The following is a 14,926-nucleotide window of genomic DNA, read 5'->3' as shown; positions in this document are numbered from 1 at the left end:
TGAAAAAGAGACGAAAAGATTACAAGAAACGGACAAAGAAGAGAGAGCTGCTGTAAAAGGCAGCCATAGCCAACAGGGTGGCGTCTAGTAGCCGTGTTAGCTTGTCTATTAGCCTTTTGCTTGTGTTGAAGCCTTTAGCCTGTGCTCTATCACTCTCCCATTTAGCTTTTTCTGCTTTTCTGTCCCCTCTTTGTCTGACAGTAAGGCTCCTGCGCATCTGATGTATAACATTTATGATGCGTTATACTTCTTTCTGTTGGCTAAAGGGCTCTTCAATGGCCAATGGGGGGCTCTACAAAGAAGTTAATTTTAAGGTAAAAATGATTTGAAAAGACGAGATGAAATATGAACCTTCCTTGGTATAAAAAACAACAAATCCTTCAGTCCATCACATCAGATGTCTTATGTAAGCTGTTTGATCACTGAGAGTTGCCAGGGTGTGAGTAAAGGTTGTGTCACCAGTACGCACCCATCTGCAGCTTGTTTCTTTGAATTGCAGTCACACCCTGAACGATGCGAAGGTGACACAACATGTACAGCTCTCTGCAAGGTGATTCATGACGAGTGTGAGATGATGAAATCCACTTATTAGCATTTAGCCTAACCTAGCCTCTCATTGTGACCTCAGTTGCTTTTTTTGATGGGAATACAATTTAATCCCACACTGACTTCATAGATTTTGAATGTATTAATCTTGTGTTGTTAATTGCTTCAAACACATACTGTCACGGAGCAACTCAGAGACTCAAATGCAGGACAACAAGGAGACACAGCAGACCAGAAAATCCACAACAAAAGTTTATTTATAAAAACTGAGGGCACAAAACAGTCACTGGCCACTAGAGGCTAACAACTAAGGAGTCAGGTTAACTAAGAAGCTACAAAGGAAACTAAACGGCTAACTGAGGCTGTGCTGAGATTTAAATAAAGATTAAATGAAAACCCAAACTATGACTAGAATAAGGCTAAAGAAGGAAGCACGCAACCTGCGTGAAGAAAGCCAAACTGGGCAAAACTAACTGCACTACCTCTCCACTGAATTCTCCCTAGCGAGTAGCCGACCCAGGAAGAGAGGGGCAGCCCTGGAGGACAGCCTGACCAAGAGGAGAGCTTGAGGGGAGGCAGGCTGAGGAGGTGTGTGGCGAGGCAGGAGAGGCTTCAGGCTAGAGAGCTCCAAAACGGGTGATTCAGGCAGGATGGGTCCAGAAGCTGTGATATTGGAGACAAGGGTTAGTAATCCAAAGCGTAATGTGGGAAAACGAGCAACAAGCTAAACTGACCGGGGTATGCAACGGTCTGGCTCCGAGTGGTGACTGCAGACTGACTTTAAGGCAGAGGAAGGGAAACTGCTGGTGATTACCAACTGCCTGCACCTGGTTGCCCTCCACACACCTCACTCACGCCCACCTGGGAAAAGGAAAAGAGAGAAGGGAGGGGGGAAAAAAGGGAGGCTGCCACTAAGCAGAGCTAGAGGCCCTGACAGTACCCCCCCCTCTACGTGCACCACCAGGTGCACGAAGGAGGCGACCAGGATGCCTGCGGTTGAAGTCCTGGATGAGTGTTGGGTCCAGGATCTGGCGCCGAGGAATCCAGCTGCGTTCTTCTGGGCCATACCCCTCCCAATGGACCAAATACTGAAGTCCCCGCCCACGCCTACGAACATCCAGGAGCCGCTGCACAGTGTAGGCAGGTGCATTGTCCACCATCCGGGGTGGCGGGGGGGGGTGGACTGGGGGGGCCAGGGGACTCTCCCTCACAGGCTTGATCTGGGAAACATGGAATGTCGGGTGTATCCTCATGGTAGCAGGTAACTGGAGACGGACTGCACTGGGATTAATAACCCTCTCTACCACAAATGGTCCAATGAAACGTGGGGCCAGCTTCTTTGATTCCACTCTCAGAGGTAGATCCTTGGCCCGTAACCAAACCTTCTGACCTGGAACATAGGGGGGCGCTGGAGAACGCCGACGGTTGGCCTGGCGTTCCATCCTCTGTGATGCACGGAGAAGAGATGCCTGAGCTCGTTTCCAAGTCCTCTTACATTTCCTGATGAAGGTCTCGACAGAGGGAACTGCAATCTCCAGCTCCTGGCAGGGGAACAGGGGTGGCTGATACCCCAGAGAGCACTGAAAAGGGGTGAGCCCAGTAGAGGAGTTGACCCGAGAGTTGTGTGCATATTCTACCCATGGAAGGCAACTACTCCAGGCTGTAGGGTCCTCTGAGGTGATGCAGCGTAGGAATGTCTCCATGGCCTGGTTTGCCCTTTCTGTCTGACCGTTGGATTGTGGATGGAACCCAGACGTTAAACTGACTGTGGCCCCAAGGGCGGTACAAAAAGCCTTCCAAACTTCAGAAATAAACTGAGGTCCACGGTCGGACACAATATCTGATGGAATGCCATGCAATCTGAACACCTGTGAAACCATGAGGTCAGCAGTTTCCTTAGCAGATGGGAGCTTAGGCAGGGCTATGAAATGGGCAGCTTTGGAGAAGCGGTCAATAATGGTAAAGATGGTGGTGTTTCCTTGTGAAGTGGGTAACCCAGTAACAAAATCCACTGCGATGTGAGACCAGGGACGCTGTGGAATGGGTAACGGTTGGAGGAGACCAGAACTGAGCTGATTTGGGGTCTTATTGCGGGCACAGACAGTACAGGCTGCCACAAACTCACGAGTGTCAGGGTCCATGGTAGGCCACCAGAATCTCCGGCGCAGGACATCAAGGGTTCCTGCCGTTCCAGGATGGCAGGTCAGGCGGGATGCATGTGCCCACTGGAGCACCTGAGAGCGAACTGAGTCTGGCACAAATAAGGAGTTTGGAGGACCATTTCCTGGGTCAGGTTGCTGTGTTTGTGCACGCCGAACTTGAGATTCCACCTCCCAGGTGAGAGAAGCAAGCAAACAGGTCTTAGGCAGGATGGATTCAGGCTCGCCGGACGATTCCTCAACAGAGAACTGGCGAGACAGGGCATCAGGCTTAACATTGCGAGATCCAGGTCGGTATGTCAATGAGAAGTTGAATCTCCCAAAGAAGAGGGTCCAGCGGGCCTGGCGAGCATTCAGCCTCTTGGCAGAGCGGACATACTCCAGGTTTTTGTGGTCTGTCCACACAATGAAGGGTTGCTCAGCCCCCTCCAGCCAGTGACGCCACTCCTCCAAGGCTAGCTTGACTGCAAGCAGTTCACGGTTTCCAATGTCATAATTTCTTTCAGCAGATGACAGGCGTCGAGAAAAAAAAGCACAGGGATGTAACTTGCTGTCAGAGGGAGAGCGTTGAGAAAGGACTGCACCCACCCCTGTATCTGAAGCATCCACTTCAACTATGAATTGCAGGCTGGGATCAGGTTGAATCAGGATGGGTGCAGTGATGAAGCGATGCTTGAGCTCCCGGAAAGCCTGGGCTGCCTCAGAGGTCCACCTAAAGGGCCTTGAAGTGGAGGTCAAGGCGGTTAGCGGGGCAGCCACCTTGCCATAGTTGCGTATGAATCGCCGGTAAAAATTGGCAAACCCAAGGAAACGTTGCAACTGCTTGCGGTTGCCTGGTTGGGGCCAATCTTTGACAGCTGAGAGCTTTTGAGGATCCATCTTCACCCTCCCCTGAGAGATGACAAACCCGAGGAAGGACACTGTGGAGGTGTGGAACTGGCATTTCTCTGCCTTCACAAACAGCTGATTCTTCAGGAGACGCTCCAGGACCTGGCGCACATGTAGAGTATGCTCCTCAAGGTTCTTTGAATAAATCAGAATGTCGTCCAGGTATACAAAGACAAACTGGTTGATCATGTCTCTGAGAATGTCATTAATCAGGCTCTGGAAGACAGCTGGCGCATTGGTGAGTCCAAACGGCATGACAAGGTATTCGAAATGTCCCAAGGGAGTGTTGAATGCCGTTTTCCATTCGTCCCCTTCACGGATTCTGATGAGATGGTAAGCATTCCTGAGGTCCAACTTGGTGAAGACTGTTGCTCCATGTAAGGGGGTAAACGCTGAGTTAATCAACGGCAGGGGGTAAGTATTCTTGACTGTGATGTCATTTAAGCCACGGAAATCAATGCATGGGCGGAGAGAACCATCTTTCTTATCCACAAAGAAGAAACCAGCGCCTACTGGAGAGGACGAAGGGCGAATTATTCCAGATGCTAATGAGTCACGGATGTATGTCTCCATGGCAGTTTGTTCTGGCTTGGACAGGTTGTATAACCGGCTCTTGGGCAAGGGGGCACCAGGCAGCAGATTGATGGCACAGTCATAGGGCCGATGGGGGGGCAGAGTGAGAGCTGCTTCCTTGCTGAAGACTGGAGCCAAGTCATGATATTCCTGGGGAACTGATGCCAAGTTGATGGCCTTAGTTGGTGCAGGAGTAGTGGGGGTAGCTGGAGTCTGAGCTGAACGGAGACAGTTAGCAAGGCACTGGGGGCTCCAGGATCTCACCTCTCCCCTTACCCAGTCAATCTGGGGATTGTGCTTCCGTAACCAAGGGTGCCCCAAAACCAAGGGAGGATTGGAATGATTAATGAGATGAAATGGTATGGTCTCTCTGTGATTACCAGCCAGAACCAGAGTTACAGGTACAGTCTTGTGGCGAACCTCAGCCAGATGAAGGCCATTCAGGGCTCGGGCGTCCAAAGGGGAATGCAGGGGTGTAGATGGGATATTCAGCTGTGCGGCAAGTTGGCTGTCCAAGAAATTCTCTTCAGCTCCAGAGTCAATCAGGGTTGTAATGGGGATGGAAAGGGTCTGCCAGCAGAGGGAGGCTGGCAATTGCAGGCGCTGAGGGGAAGTGATACTTGTGCGGCTCACCTGCAGTCCCCTGGTAGCAGGTGAGCCTGCCCTTTTGCTGGCCGTGTGGGACAATTGGCGATGTAGTGACCCAACTTGCCACAGTACAGGCAGGCATTGGTGGCGCGACGATGCTCCTTCTCCTGTGGAGTCAACTGGGCGCGACCAATTTGCATGGGTTCAGGGTCAGAGTCAGCAGGCTGGGGCAGCATGGAGGTTGATCGCCCCGACAGCAAGGAACGGGGGGTGGCCGCAGTTGGGCGCTGATTCCGTTCCCGCCGGCGTTCCCGTAGCCGATTGTCCAGCCGGATGGCCAGGGAGATTAGCTGGTCAAGGTTGGAGACGTCGTCCCGAGTGGCAAGTTCATCCTTTAGACTCTCCTGCAGTCCCTTGTAGAAAACTCCTTGTAGAGCCTCATCGTTCCAGCCACTCTCCGCTGCCAATGTCCTGAACTCTACAGCAAATTCCGCCACACTCCGGATGCCTTGTCTCAATGAGATGAGTCTATTACTAGCGTCCTTTCCCCGGACTGGATGGTCAAACACTTTCTTCATTTCTTGAATGAAGTCCACATAGGAATCACAGATCCCAGACTGACTCTCCCAAACCGCAGCTCCCCACTCTCTCGCTGGGCCCTTTAACAAACTAAGTAAATATGCAATTCTAGACCTGTCTGTAGCATAAGAGTGAGGCTGTAGGTCGAACACCAATGAAACCTGAGTTAAAAAAGACTGACAAGAACCTAGATCTCCAGCGTACCGTTCAGGAACAGGTACAAATGGCTCACGAAATGGCTGACTGGCACCCTGACTAGCGCTAGCCACAGCAGGGCGGGGTGGAGACTGAACTGGGGCCTGCAGTGATGGAGCAGTAGACTGGGCTATTTGAGTTGTTAGTGTGGCGACTTTACTGGTGAGTAGGGAGACTTGATTCAACAATGCATTATTACTCTCAACTAGGCTGCGTAACAAATCTTCATGCTGACCTAAGACAGCTCCCTGGTTAGCAATAGCTTGCTGAATGGTTATAACAGGGGGTGTTTGGTCAGAACTAATCTCGTTGTCCGCTGAGTTCATCATGGCCAGACCGTACTGTCACGGAGCAACTCAGAGACTCAAATGCAGGACAACAAGGAGACACAGCAGACCAGAAAATCCACAACAAAAGTTTATTTATAAAAACTGAGGGCACAAAACAGTCACTGGCCACTAGAGGCTAACAACTAAGGAGTCAGGTTAACTAAGAAGCTACAAAGGAAACTAAACGGCTAACTGAGGCTGTGCTGAGATTTAAATAAAGATTAAATGAAAACCCAAACTATGACTAGAATAAGGCTAAAGAAGGAAGCACGCAACCTGCGTGAAGAAAGCCAAACTGGGCAAAACTAACTGCACTACCTCTCCACTGAATTCTCCCTAGCGAGTAGCCGACCCAGGAAGAGAGGGGCAGCCCTGGAGGACAGCCTGACCAAGAGGAGAGCTTGAGGGGAGGCAGGCTGAGGAGGTGTGTGGCGAGGCAGGAGAGGCTTCAGGCTAGAGAGCTCCAAAACGGGTGATTCAGGCAGGATGGGTCCAGAAGCTGTGATATTGGAGACAAGGGTTAGTAATCCAAAGCGTAATGTGGGAAAACGAGCAACAAGCTAAACTGACCGGGGTATGCAACGGTCTGGCTCCGAGTGGTGACTGCAGACTGACTTTAAGGCAGAGGAAGGGAAACTGCTGGTGATTACCAACTGCCTGCACCTGGTTGCCCTCCACACACCTCACTCACGCCCACCTGGGAAAAGGAAAAGAGAGAAGGGAGGGGGGAAAAAAGGGAGGCTGCCACTAAGCAGAGCTAGAGGCCCTGACACATACATCTTCCACAATTTAAAACGGTAGCATTTGTAAGTTTGGAAAACTTAAGGAAACCATCTAGTCTTTAAAGTGAATTGTAAAAGAAGAAGTCTAGAAAAATACTCAAGTTCCTCGTCACACAAGAGTTAATGTATATGAATGCTGGATTTAGTATAAGGTCTCTGAGGACAATTAAATGGAGGCAGTACGGGTTCGCCTTGCTTGATCTGACAAACTTTTTTAATGAGGACGGGCTGTGAAGAGTTTTACTGTTTCTTAATAGAAAGGTGCATGCAAAAGGTCAGTGACTTTGATGTACACTCAGATAAGATAAGACATAAAGATTTCTGAGATAGGAGTCTGAGAAGCCTTTGGAAGCTTTAATCTGAAGGAATGATACAGACTTCACTCTTATCTCTGTTGAGCTACAAAAGTTGAGCCATTCAGTCTGAAAAGCAGATAGAATGTCATTGTGCACAACCTGCTTTCATGGATATCAATATGTGATATTCGAACAGACCTATGAGGAACACCACAGGAAACCTCAACAGTCAGACACAAGAACAGACTGAGTGACTGCAGCTGGAAGTCAGGATATAATCTAATTTTAACTTCTTAGTTTATCATTCTTATGTCTGTTTTTTCCCTTCAAATATTAACCTTTGTGTGCATGATTGTTAATGGTTTTAAAAAGAGTTATGACAAAAAGCATATCTCCTGATGTTTCCTTGCTTTTGGTTCTTTTGAGGTGCTGCATTTTTATTTATTTTTTTTTACCTCGCTTCTGCATTGGCTTAATTTTTCACCACATGAAGTAACCACTTAGTAAAACCCTCTGGAGGGCAAGTGTTTGATTTGAGTGAAAAATTCTTTTCTTATTGAGTTAATGTGGATGAGACTGCAGTTAAAAATCAGAAAAGAAAGAACAGATCAAAAAAAAAAAAAACAGAATACTACATCTTTCTTAACCTAAGTTACCAACAAGTCTCTTCAAACTTACACAGTTTTCATTTACTGCACTTTTATGAGCAAAGAGGGAGTGTTGTTAAAGTACCCGAAACCTCCTTCAGGTGAATCTAACCTATCTACTACCTGCCCTAAAGAAACTTCTTCAGATTTTAGTATTTTCATTCAAGTCTTTCCACAAGGTGTTTTTCACTGGCGAGCAAAAGATATGGATGAGACAAAAGGCTATCTGAATTCACGTGTGTCCTTGTGTGTGAGTCCATAGTATAACAAGCCTGATGGGTGTGTTCTCGGCTTTAATACAGAGGAATGTGAGGCGTGGTTGTGTTACCCAACACAAAGCTGTTCAGCATGTAGTCAGACACCTATAGCAACCAGTGGCTGTTTAACCAACAGCAAGTCCTGTTGCAGGAGACTCCAGACCTCAGCAGTAAGTTGTATATGTCCAGATGTGTCGCTGTATGAGTGTAAAGGTGAATTTTAGGCACATGCAGGAGCTTTTGAGTGGTTGACTCTCAAAATAAACACCAAGGCTCTTAACAGAAGGGATAATACTTGGGGCATGATAGGAGTTGGGGTCCTGACATTCACTTTACCTAAAACTTCCCACTGTGCGTATGTTTTGGTACCAAGTCCTGCATAATAATGCTTGCTTCATAATCTAAACAGCCATGGTATCAATGTTGGAGAAACCATAAATCAGTACATTTCCAAGCTGGGATGGAAGAGCAAAAACTTCTCCTTTTCCTTCTTTTGCACATCAAATACTTTTTGGTTTGTCATTATTTTTCCCTCCTCAACAGCAGCAAGATGCAAAAATGCACAGGGACATTATTATGCAGGGCAAACACAACTAGCTGTGAGCCACCTTGTGCAGGCAAGCAGAAAGGAGACCACAAAAATGTTAAACAACGCCAAAGCTTGTTTAATGACAAACAAGCAAGACAGAGGAGGAGCCTTCTAGGGAATCGTAAACCTTTATTTTATTTAATCAGATCAAAGCTCTCTTTAATAACTATAACTATTAATGCAATCAGCCAACAGGGGTATGTTTTTTTCAGGGGACGGTCTCATGCCCAGTTTTGGTCTGTTAATGTGGGGGCGATATGAAACCAGAGGGGCTTTTAAGACAACATCCCACACATTGAATCAGATTTAATTCTATACATATTAGCCAATCAGAACAAAGCACCGACTGGTAAGTGTGATGTTGCTGGTAAAACAAAACATGACTTCATCTATTTAAAAAAAAAATAAGCCTGTGGGAAAGTGTGAAAAGTTGCTGTTCATTGAGAATCTTCTTGAGGGTTGCAACAAGCCCAAAAATAGAACAGACATGTACTGCATTAAAAAGCCTATTTACAGCCTGGTTCAAATGATGGCTTGGCTGAAACATTAATTTTCTGTCTGTCTGTCACACATTGTACAGGGGGTTCATTTTTTGCAGCTTGGCAGTTCAGAAGATATTAGGTTCATCTGATTGCCCAATCAGAGAAACAGCCTAGTTTGTGTGGCTGTAGATGCCCCATAGCTGTTAGAAAGGAAGCCCAAAGCCCATGCCTTATTCAATATGGCCATGCCCAACAACAAGCTTCATTTCGCTGTTTTAGGAACAGACGGGTGGCATTGCAGAGACCGCGTCCATGTTCTATACAGTCTATGATCAAAAACCAAAATATTTCAACTGGTTCTTTTGATTGTTTGATGATGGCTTATTGCTAAAGTAATCAAAATTTATCTTGAGGTGAATAAAATTATTTGTGCACACTGTTTCTTGGTTCTTAGTTACTTTGCAATGTCCTGCAAAAAATAAAAAATTACAAAACAGAAAAAATTGAAAACATGATCACCAGCTAAAAGTAGATGATTCAGCTTTTTTAGCTTTGGATTTTTTTTTTTTTTTTTTACAGGAAACATCAGTAACATCAGAGGGCAGAACAAGGAAACCGGAGCAGCAGAAGGGAGGCGTACATTCCTGAAATAGTTAAAATAGCTGCATTTTGGTGAGACTGGTGCACTACATCTCCAAAAATGGTGAGGAGAGAGAGAGAAGTTCACACGCTGCTCTAACTTTCTCTCCCTCTCTCTCTCCTCGCTTCCCTCCTGTCAATCATCCCGAACAGGCGGGGTGAGCGAACAGGTAAAGCGACAACTATTCTGCATGCGTCAGCGTGCGTCGTGCTCGCGCCCATTACGCACTGCTGCAGGTGTAGCCCAGAGTACACACCCACAAGGCAAACTTCGGTCAGACAGAAGCTTCAGCCTGTCAGTCTGAAACAGAGCACCGAGGAGGGAGCACACACAGGTAAGACAGCTGATGATTTACCTGGGCACTTGCTCAATTTCCTCTTACCTGTTGCGTCGCTTTAGCCCGTTGTTGTCATGGCTCAGGGGGGAATCCGGTCAGGAATGTCGATGCTTTCACTTAGCTTGGTGAAAACCCTCTTGGAGTTAAATTGAAGATGAGCGTTTTCAAAATAAGCGTTTGAAAAGAAAGAAAGAAAGAAAGAAAGAAAGAAAGAAAGAAAGAAAGAAAGAAAGAAAGAAAGAAAGAAAGGAATTTTCTAGAGGGAAATCAGTTAGGTAGGCATCTGCAGGAAAACTTCTGAATCACCTTAAGTTCCTAAGATGAAAGGTCAGAGAGGTCAGTGTCTTAAAGTTTACTGCATGTAGCATATTGCTTATTAGCACAGGCTTTGGAAATAGAAATTTAAAAATGAAAAAAACAAACAAAAAAACACCAAAACAAAGTATAATGGAGATACAAACTGGAATAGCATCATATAAATCTCATACTAGGTCAAAACGGAACAGTTTTATATTTAAAAAAAAAAAAAAAAAAAAAACTAAATTCACATTAGTCTGAAAAAGTCATGTATGTACTTTTTTTTCCTTCTAATTTAGAGAATGCTGCCAAAAAAATCATATACCATAATAAAATCAGGAACCATGAAGAGCAGTGATTTCTTATTCCTGTAGCTAGCTCCCCAAATGGCTTTTGATTATTATGAAACCTTCTGGAGTAGGAGTAGATCTGAGGATATGAAAACAGTTAACATCTCAAAGTTAAGACTTGCGGTAAAGAGGGTGTGAATTTCAGTTTAATATCCATTTATGATCAAAGACTTAATTAAACATAATCAAACCTGACTACAGTCTGTGCTCATTTTACTAATTAGAAAATATTATTGGCACTCCTGTATGACATAACACAGTAAGGGGCACAACATAGAAACAGCACATAGAAAAAACAATGATAATTTAAACACTTGACAAGTGTTTGGGTAAGACTTTTTCCTAAGGGCAGTAGAGTGGGGAAGAATTTGACCAGCCTGACCTCCACTCGTCCAACACCCTTTAGGAAGAACTGGAAACTCTGGGAGGATACTCCCTGCTGGAGTAGAGAGCGTTTAATTGTCGACTTGAGCCTACATGTTATACTCTAAGTCATGGCTGGAATGTTCAGGTTATTGTGAGATTATTATGATCCCACAAGAAGAGCAGACTATACCAAAAAATAAAAATAACAACAGTAATGTTAATATTGAAAGTTTTCATTAACCTCTCTAAAGGTATGGCTGTTTTCTTGTCCACTCATGTCATGGTTTAGAATTTCCTGCAGTTGATTATGCCATTACTTTAGATTTATTCTTCCTTTAATTGAAACAGAAACAGAAAATACAAAGGGAAGACTGGGCATCAGATTGTAAAGCCACAAAGAATGGGACTACCCATTCATCCGTGTCATGAAATATGTTATGCTGAATCAAATTGTGGCTGTTCTCAGTCAAAGGGCGAAGTTGATTGTACTCTGCACTGTGCTTCGATAAGAATGCTGCAGGAAGAAGATGTTATCTTTATTTCAGCTGGGTGGAGGCAAGTAATGTCTCCTAGTTGGCTCCATGTGGAGCCTCGGAGTCACTGTTGGTTAATAAATGACAACAATAGCAACAACAAAACTACCTGACCAAACCTGGACCTCTTACATTGCCAAGGTTAGACCCTCCACGTGGTTGGAAGTTTGGCAGCCGCCGTTTAGTGATGGAATGCCAGTTGTGAAATGATTAAAAAGATTTATAGGGCAAACCGTACAAGCACACATTAACTGTCCTATATTAAAAAAGAGCTGTTTACTGTGTATGAAAGCCTTTCCACACCAGCAAGCAGCTTAGCAATTCTTATTTGGACACAAATTGTACCTTACCAGGGGTTTCTATCTGGAGCTCTTTCTGTGTCCCTCCTTTGGGTGTCTGTTGTGTTGCATGTAAATTTTGCAGCAATAGTTGAAGTGGTCTGGCCCCCACTAAGATGTCTTTCCAAATTAAACTGAGTTCTTTTGAGGCCTTAACCATTAAAGAAATGTCCATAGTTTGGTGATGGTTATGCATTGAAACTTCTTCAGTAAACATTGTGGCTTCTATTTTACTTTTTATGATTTGCACTGATTGAAACTAAGAGTTGGGTAAATTTGTGTTCAACATATTGCTGTAAAATCGTTTGCTGATGGTGATAATTACAACTTTGTGCATTTTCAGAATCATACAATCTGAATTTAAGGATATGTTGTTACCTTGCAGTTGTATATCAGTCTGTCTGATATCATAGGGGGCTTCAAACATGCACATTTGGATGAATATAGATTCATTTTGTAGTTTGTACTGCTGTCATACTATAAAGAAAATTCATAGGACTGCAGATGGCTGAAAGAGCTTTGTCTGATTACATTTTCTGTTGAGAAATATGTGGTTAGCAGTCAGTAATGTGAGATCAAACATGGCAGACATGTTTTTTCTGCAACATTAAACAAAGATTTTATCAAATCTGAAAAAGAAAAGTCAAGGAAACCCTATACAAACTACCGAACAAGCTAGTTACAGGAGACCAAACCACGGCTGTAGAGAACTAAGAATTCATCAGATGGTCACGTCATGACTCCAGGCTTGTGGTAATGCTGCTTGTTGAAAATTGTGTCATCAAACTTTCAAATAGCCAAGAACTTGTAATTTTGCCTTGAATGTGCATCTTTGTAAGAAGTTAGCATATTCTTAGGTAGCATTTTTTGGCTAGCTCAACAGCTAGCCTCCAGAAAAGCTTCTCCAACTGTATTCCTCGCACTTTAAAAATGAATTCAAGCAGACATGTATTTTATGTGCATGCATTCATCATACATTTTATTGATGTAACTACATCTATAACCGATGTAATGCTAGCTCCATGTTGCTACTTTGCAAGGAAAAAAAGTTCAATTTTCACAATCACTCTGCTCACTTGTAAACAAACTTCCACTGAGCTGATGTTTGGCATTCTGCATGTTAAACAGTGTTGTGACGCCCTTGTTTCAGAGACTCCTGAAGCTAACAGAGGACTCAGTCATGCATGTTTAAATGGTTCCCTGGCCGAGGAATGCTATAATTCCAGCTTAAAATGGAATGTTAGCATCTGTTTCTTTGCTTGTGGCTCTTCTTTTAGTTTCCTCTCCTGTTCTTTTGCCCTATACTTTTTTATATGTTTTATCTCCATTTTTGTCAATAAATCAATTAATCGTACAATATATGAAATGAACTCAATAATTTTGAAGGCCTCAATGTATCACCTTGTTCATTGCTAGTCTTATCAGGCTAACATAAACGTAATGCAAAATGTCACAGCCCCAATAAACAAGTTGAGTCCATTATCAAGGATGAGCTGGTGGGCAGCAACAAAAAAAGGAAACACAACAAACTTGCATGCCCACCTAAAACACAACCACCTGACCCAGTTTTCCCAGTTGGGGAATAAAAATGCACCTGCAGATGCAGAGCCTACGCCCCGACAGTCAACACTCACTGAGGGGTTTGATCAAGAAAGCAAATTTAGATGCAAAATGGTGTGCGTTCACAGAAAGTGTATTCTGAATGCTTAGTACTGAGAAGACTAGACTGTGTTAATAGTTTGGGATGAAGCTGATGAAGCTGATGAGGCTGATGAAGCCTCATGGATGAGAGGAGAAATGTCTTCACAAACTCTATACAGTCTAGTTGCCTGATTTCATGCGTTCGGAATAACTATGACCTAGATGAGTGAAAAATTACATGGACACAGAAAGTGTAGTTTGCTACATCCCAAAAGACATGCTGCATTTTAATACAGTATTTTTTATGTGCAATTTTTTAATGAGAGACCCTTTTATTTATTTTATGTATTTATTTTTTTAGGATACTTATAGTCCGATAACAATAGTAAAAATATACTCATGAGAAATAAAATTGTATTGCATTTGAAAGGGTGTATTGCATTATTATGGTAAATTAATTTTTGGTTGCACTCTGAAGGCCTGATTATAATCATACTTATTTTTAGTTTAGTTTCTACTAGTTTCAGTATTTGTTGTTGCCTTTTTTATATAACATGGGTGCCTAGGCCGAGATTGTAAAATGCCATATTGAAAGCATTGTGTAATACAAAATTTAACTGTTATACCATTTTCAAAAATGTATTCACTGTGGACAGACAAACCACCATCTTCAAAAAATGAAAAAGCTCTGTATCAGTGTTGTTTCGTCTTCTGTTGTGCTCTCTGGCTGAGAAATGTTTCACATACTTGATCACTTTCTACTGCAAGGCACTTGCTCCTATCAGAGACACAGTTATATTTAAAGTAATCCCAAATGGGTTCTTGCTCTGCTGCTTTCTCCCAGCTTCCTCTGACATTAACACTGTGCTAGCAGACAAAGTGTGGATGTGTAGTATTTGTAGGTGAGCATGTGCCAACTGGCATGAAAAGGGCAAAATACCCTTCATATCCACACAAAATAGTGAGTTTAGATATAAACTAGATTGACAAAGACAAAATCTTAAGACATTATCTCCTTAATGTCCCTAAGTTAGTTTTGTAAACTCACAGTTTAGTTTAAGTTGAATATTAGTTGTTGTTTTTTTGTAAAGCCTTGTTTTTATTTCTATTTCAGTGAACAAAAACAATGTTATCCTCTTGTTTTTTTTGTTTTGTTTTGTTTTGTTTTGTTTTGTGTTTGTCAGTTTTTATTAACTTTAATAACTTTGCTTCCCCCTTTTGGTTTACTTTAACCATTTTCTGTATTTTCTAAATTCAAATGGTGGCTTAGATTTAGAAGGGTTACACAACATTTGCCAGACGTTAATTTGTGAGTGAAACATTTAACCACAGCAAGTTTGGGCTTGCTTTGCTGTTGTTGTGTTTTTTTGTTTCAGTTAATCCATCTCTTACACTTCCTCATATCTTTCTTTCACTTTTGCATTCACCACTCTCACCTCTTACCTGCTGAATTTTCACACCATTTAGGCTACATTTCCTTTCACCTTTTCACTCCTCACTACTGTCACTCTTTC

Source organism: Halichoeres trimaculatus, unplaced genomic scaffold (genome assembly GCF_033239565.1).
Source record: "Halichoeres trimaculatus isolate MK-OKI-2021-1 unplaced genomic scaffold, fHalTri1.1 fHalTri1_scaffold_16, whole genome shotgun sequence".
Lineage (NCBI taxonomy): Eukaryota > Metazoa > Chordata > Actinopteri > Labriformes > Labridae > Halichoeres > Halichoeres trimaculatus.
The sequence above is the reverse complement of the archived record's forward strand: the minus strand, read 5'-3'. Positions refer to the sequence as shown.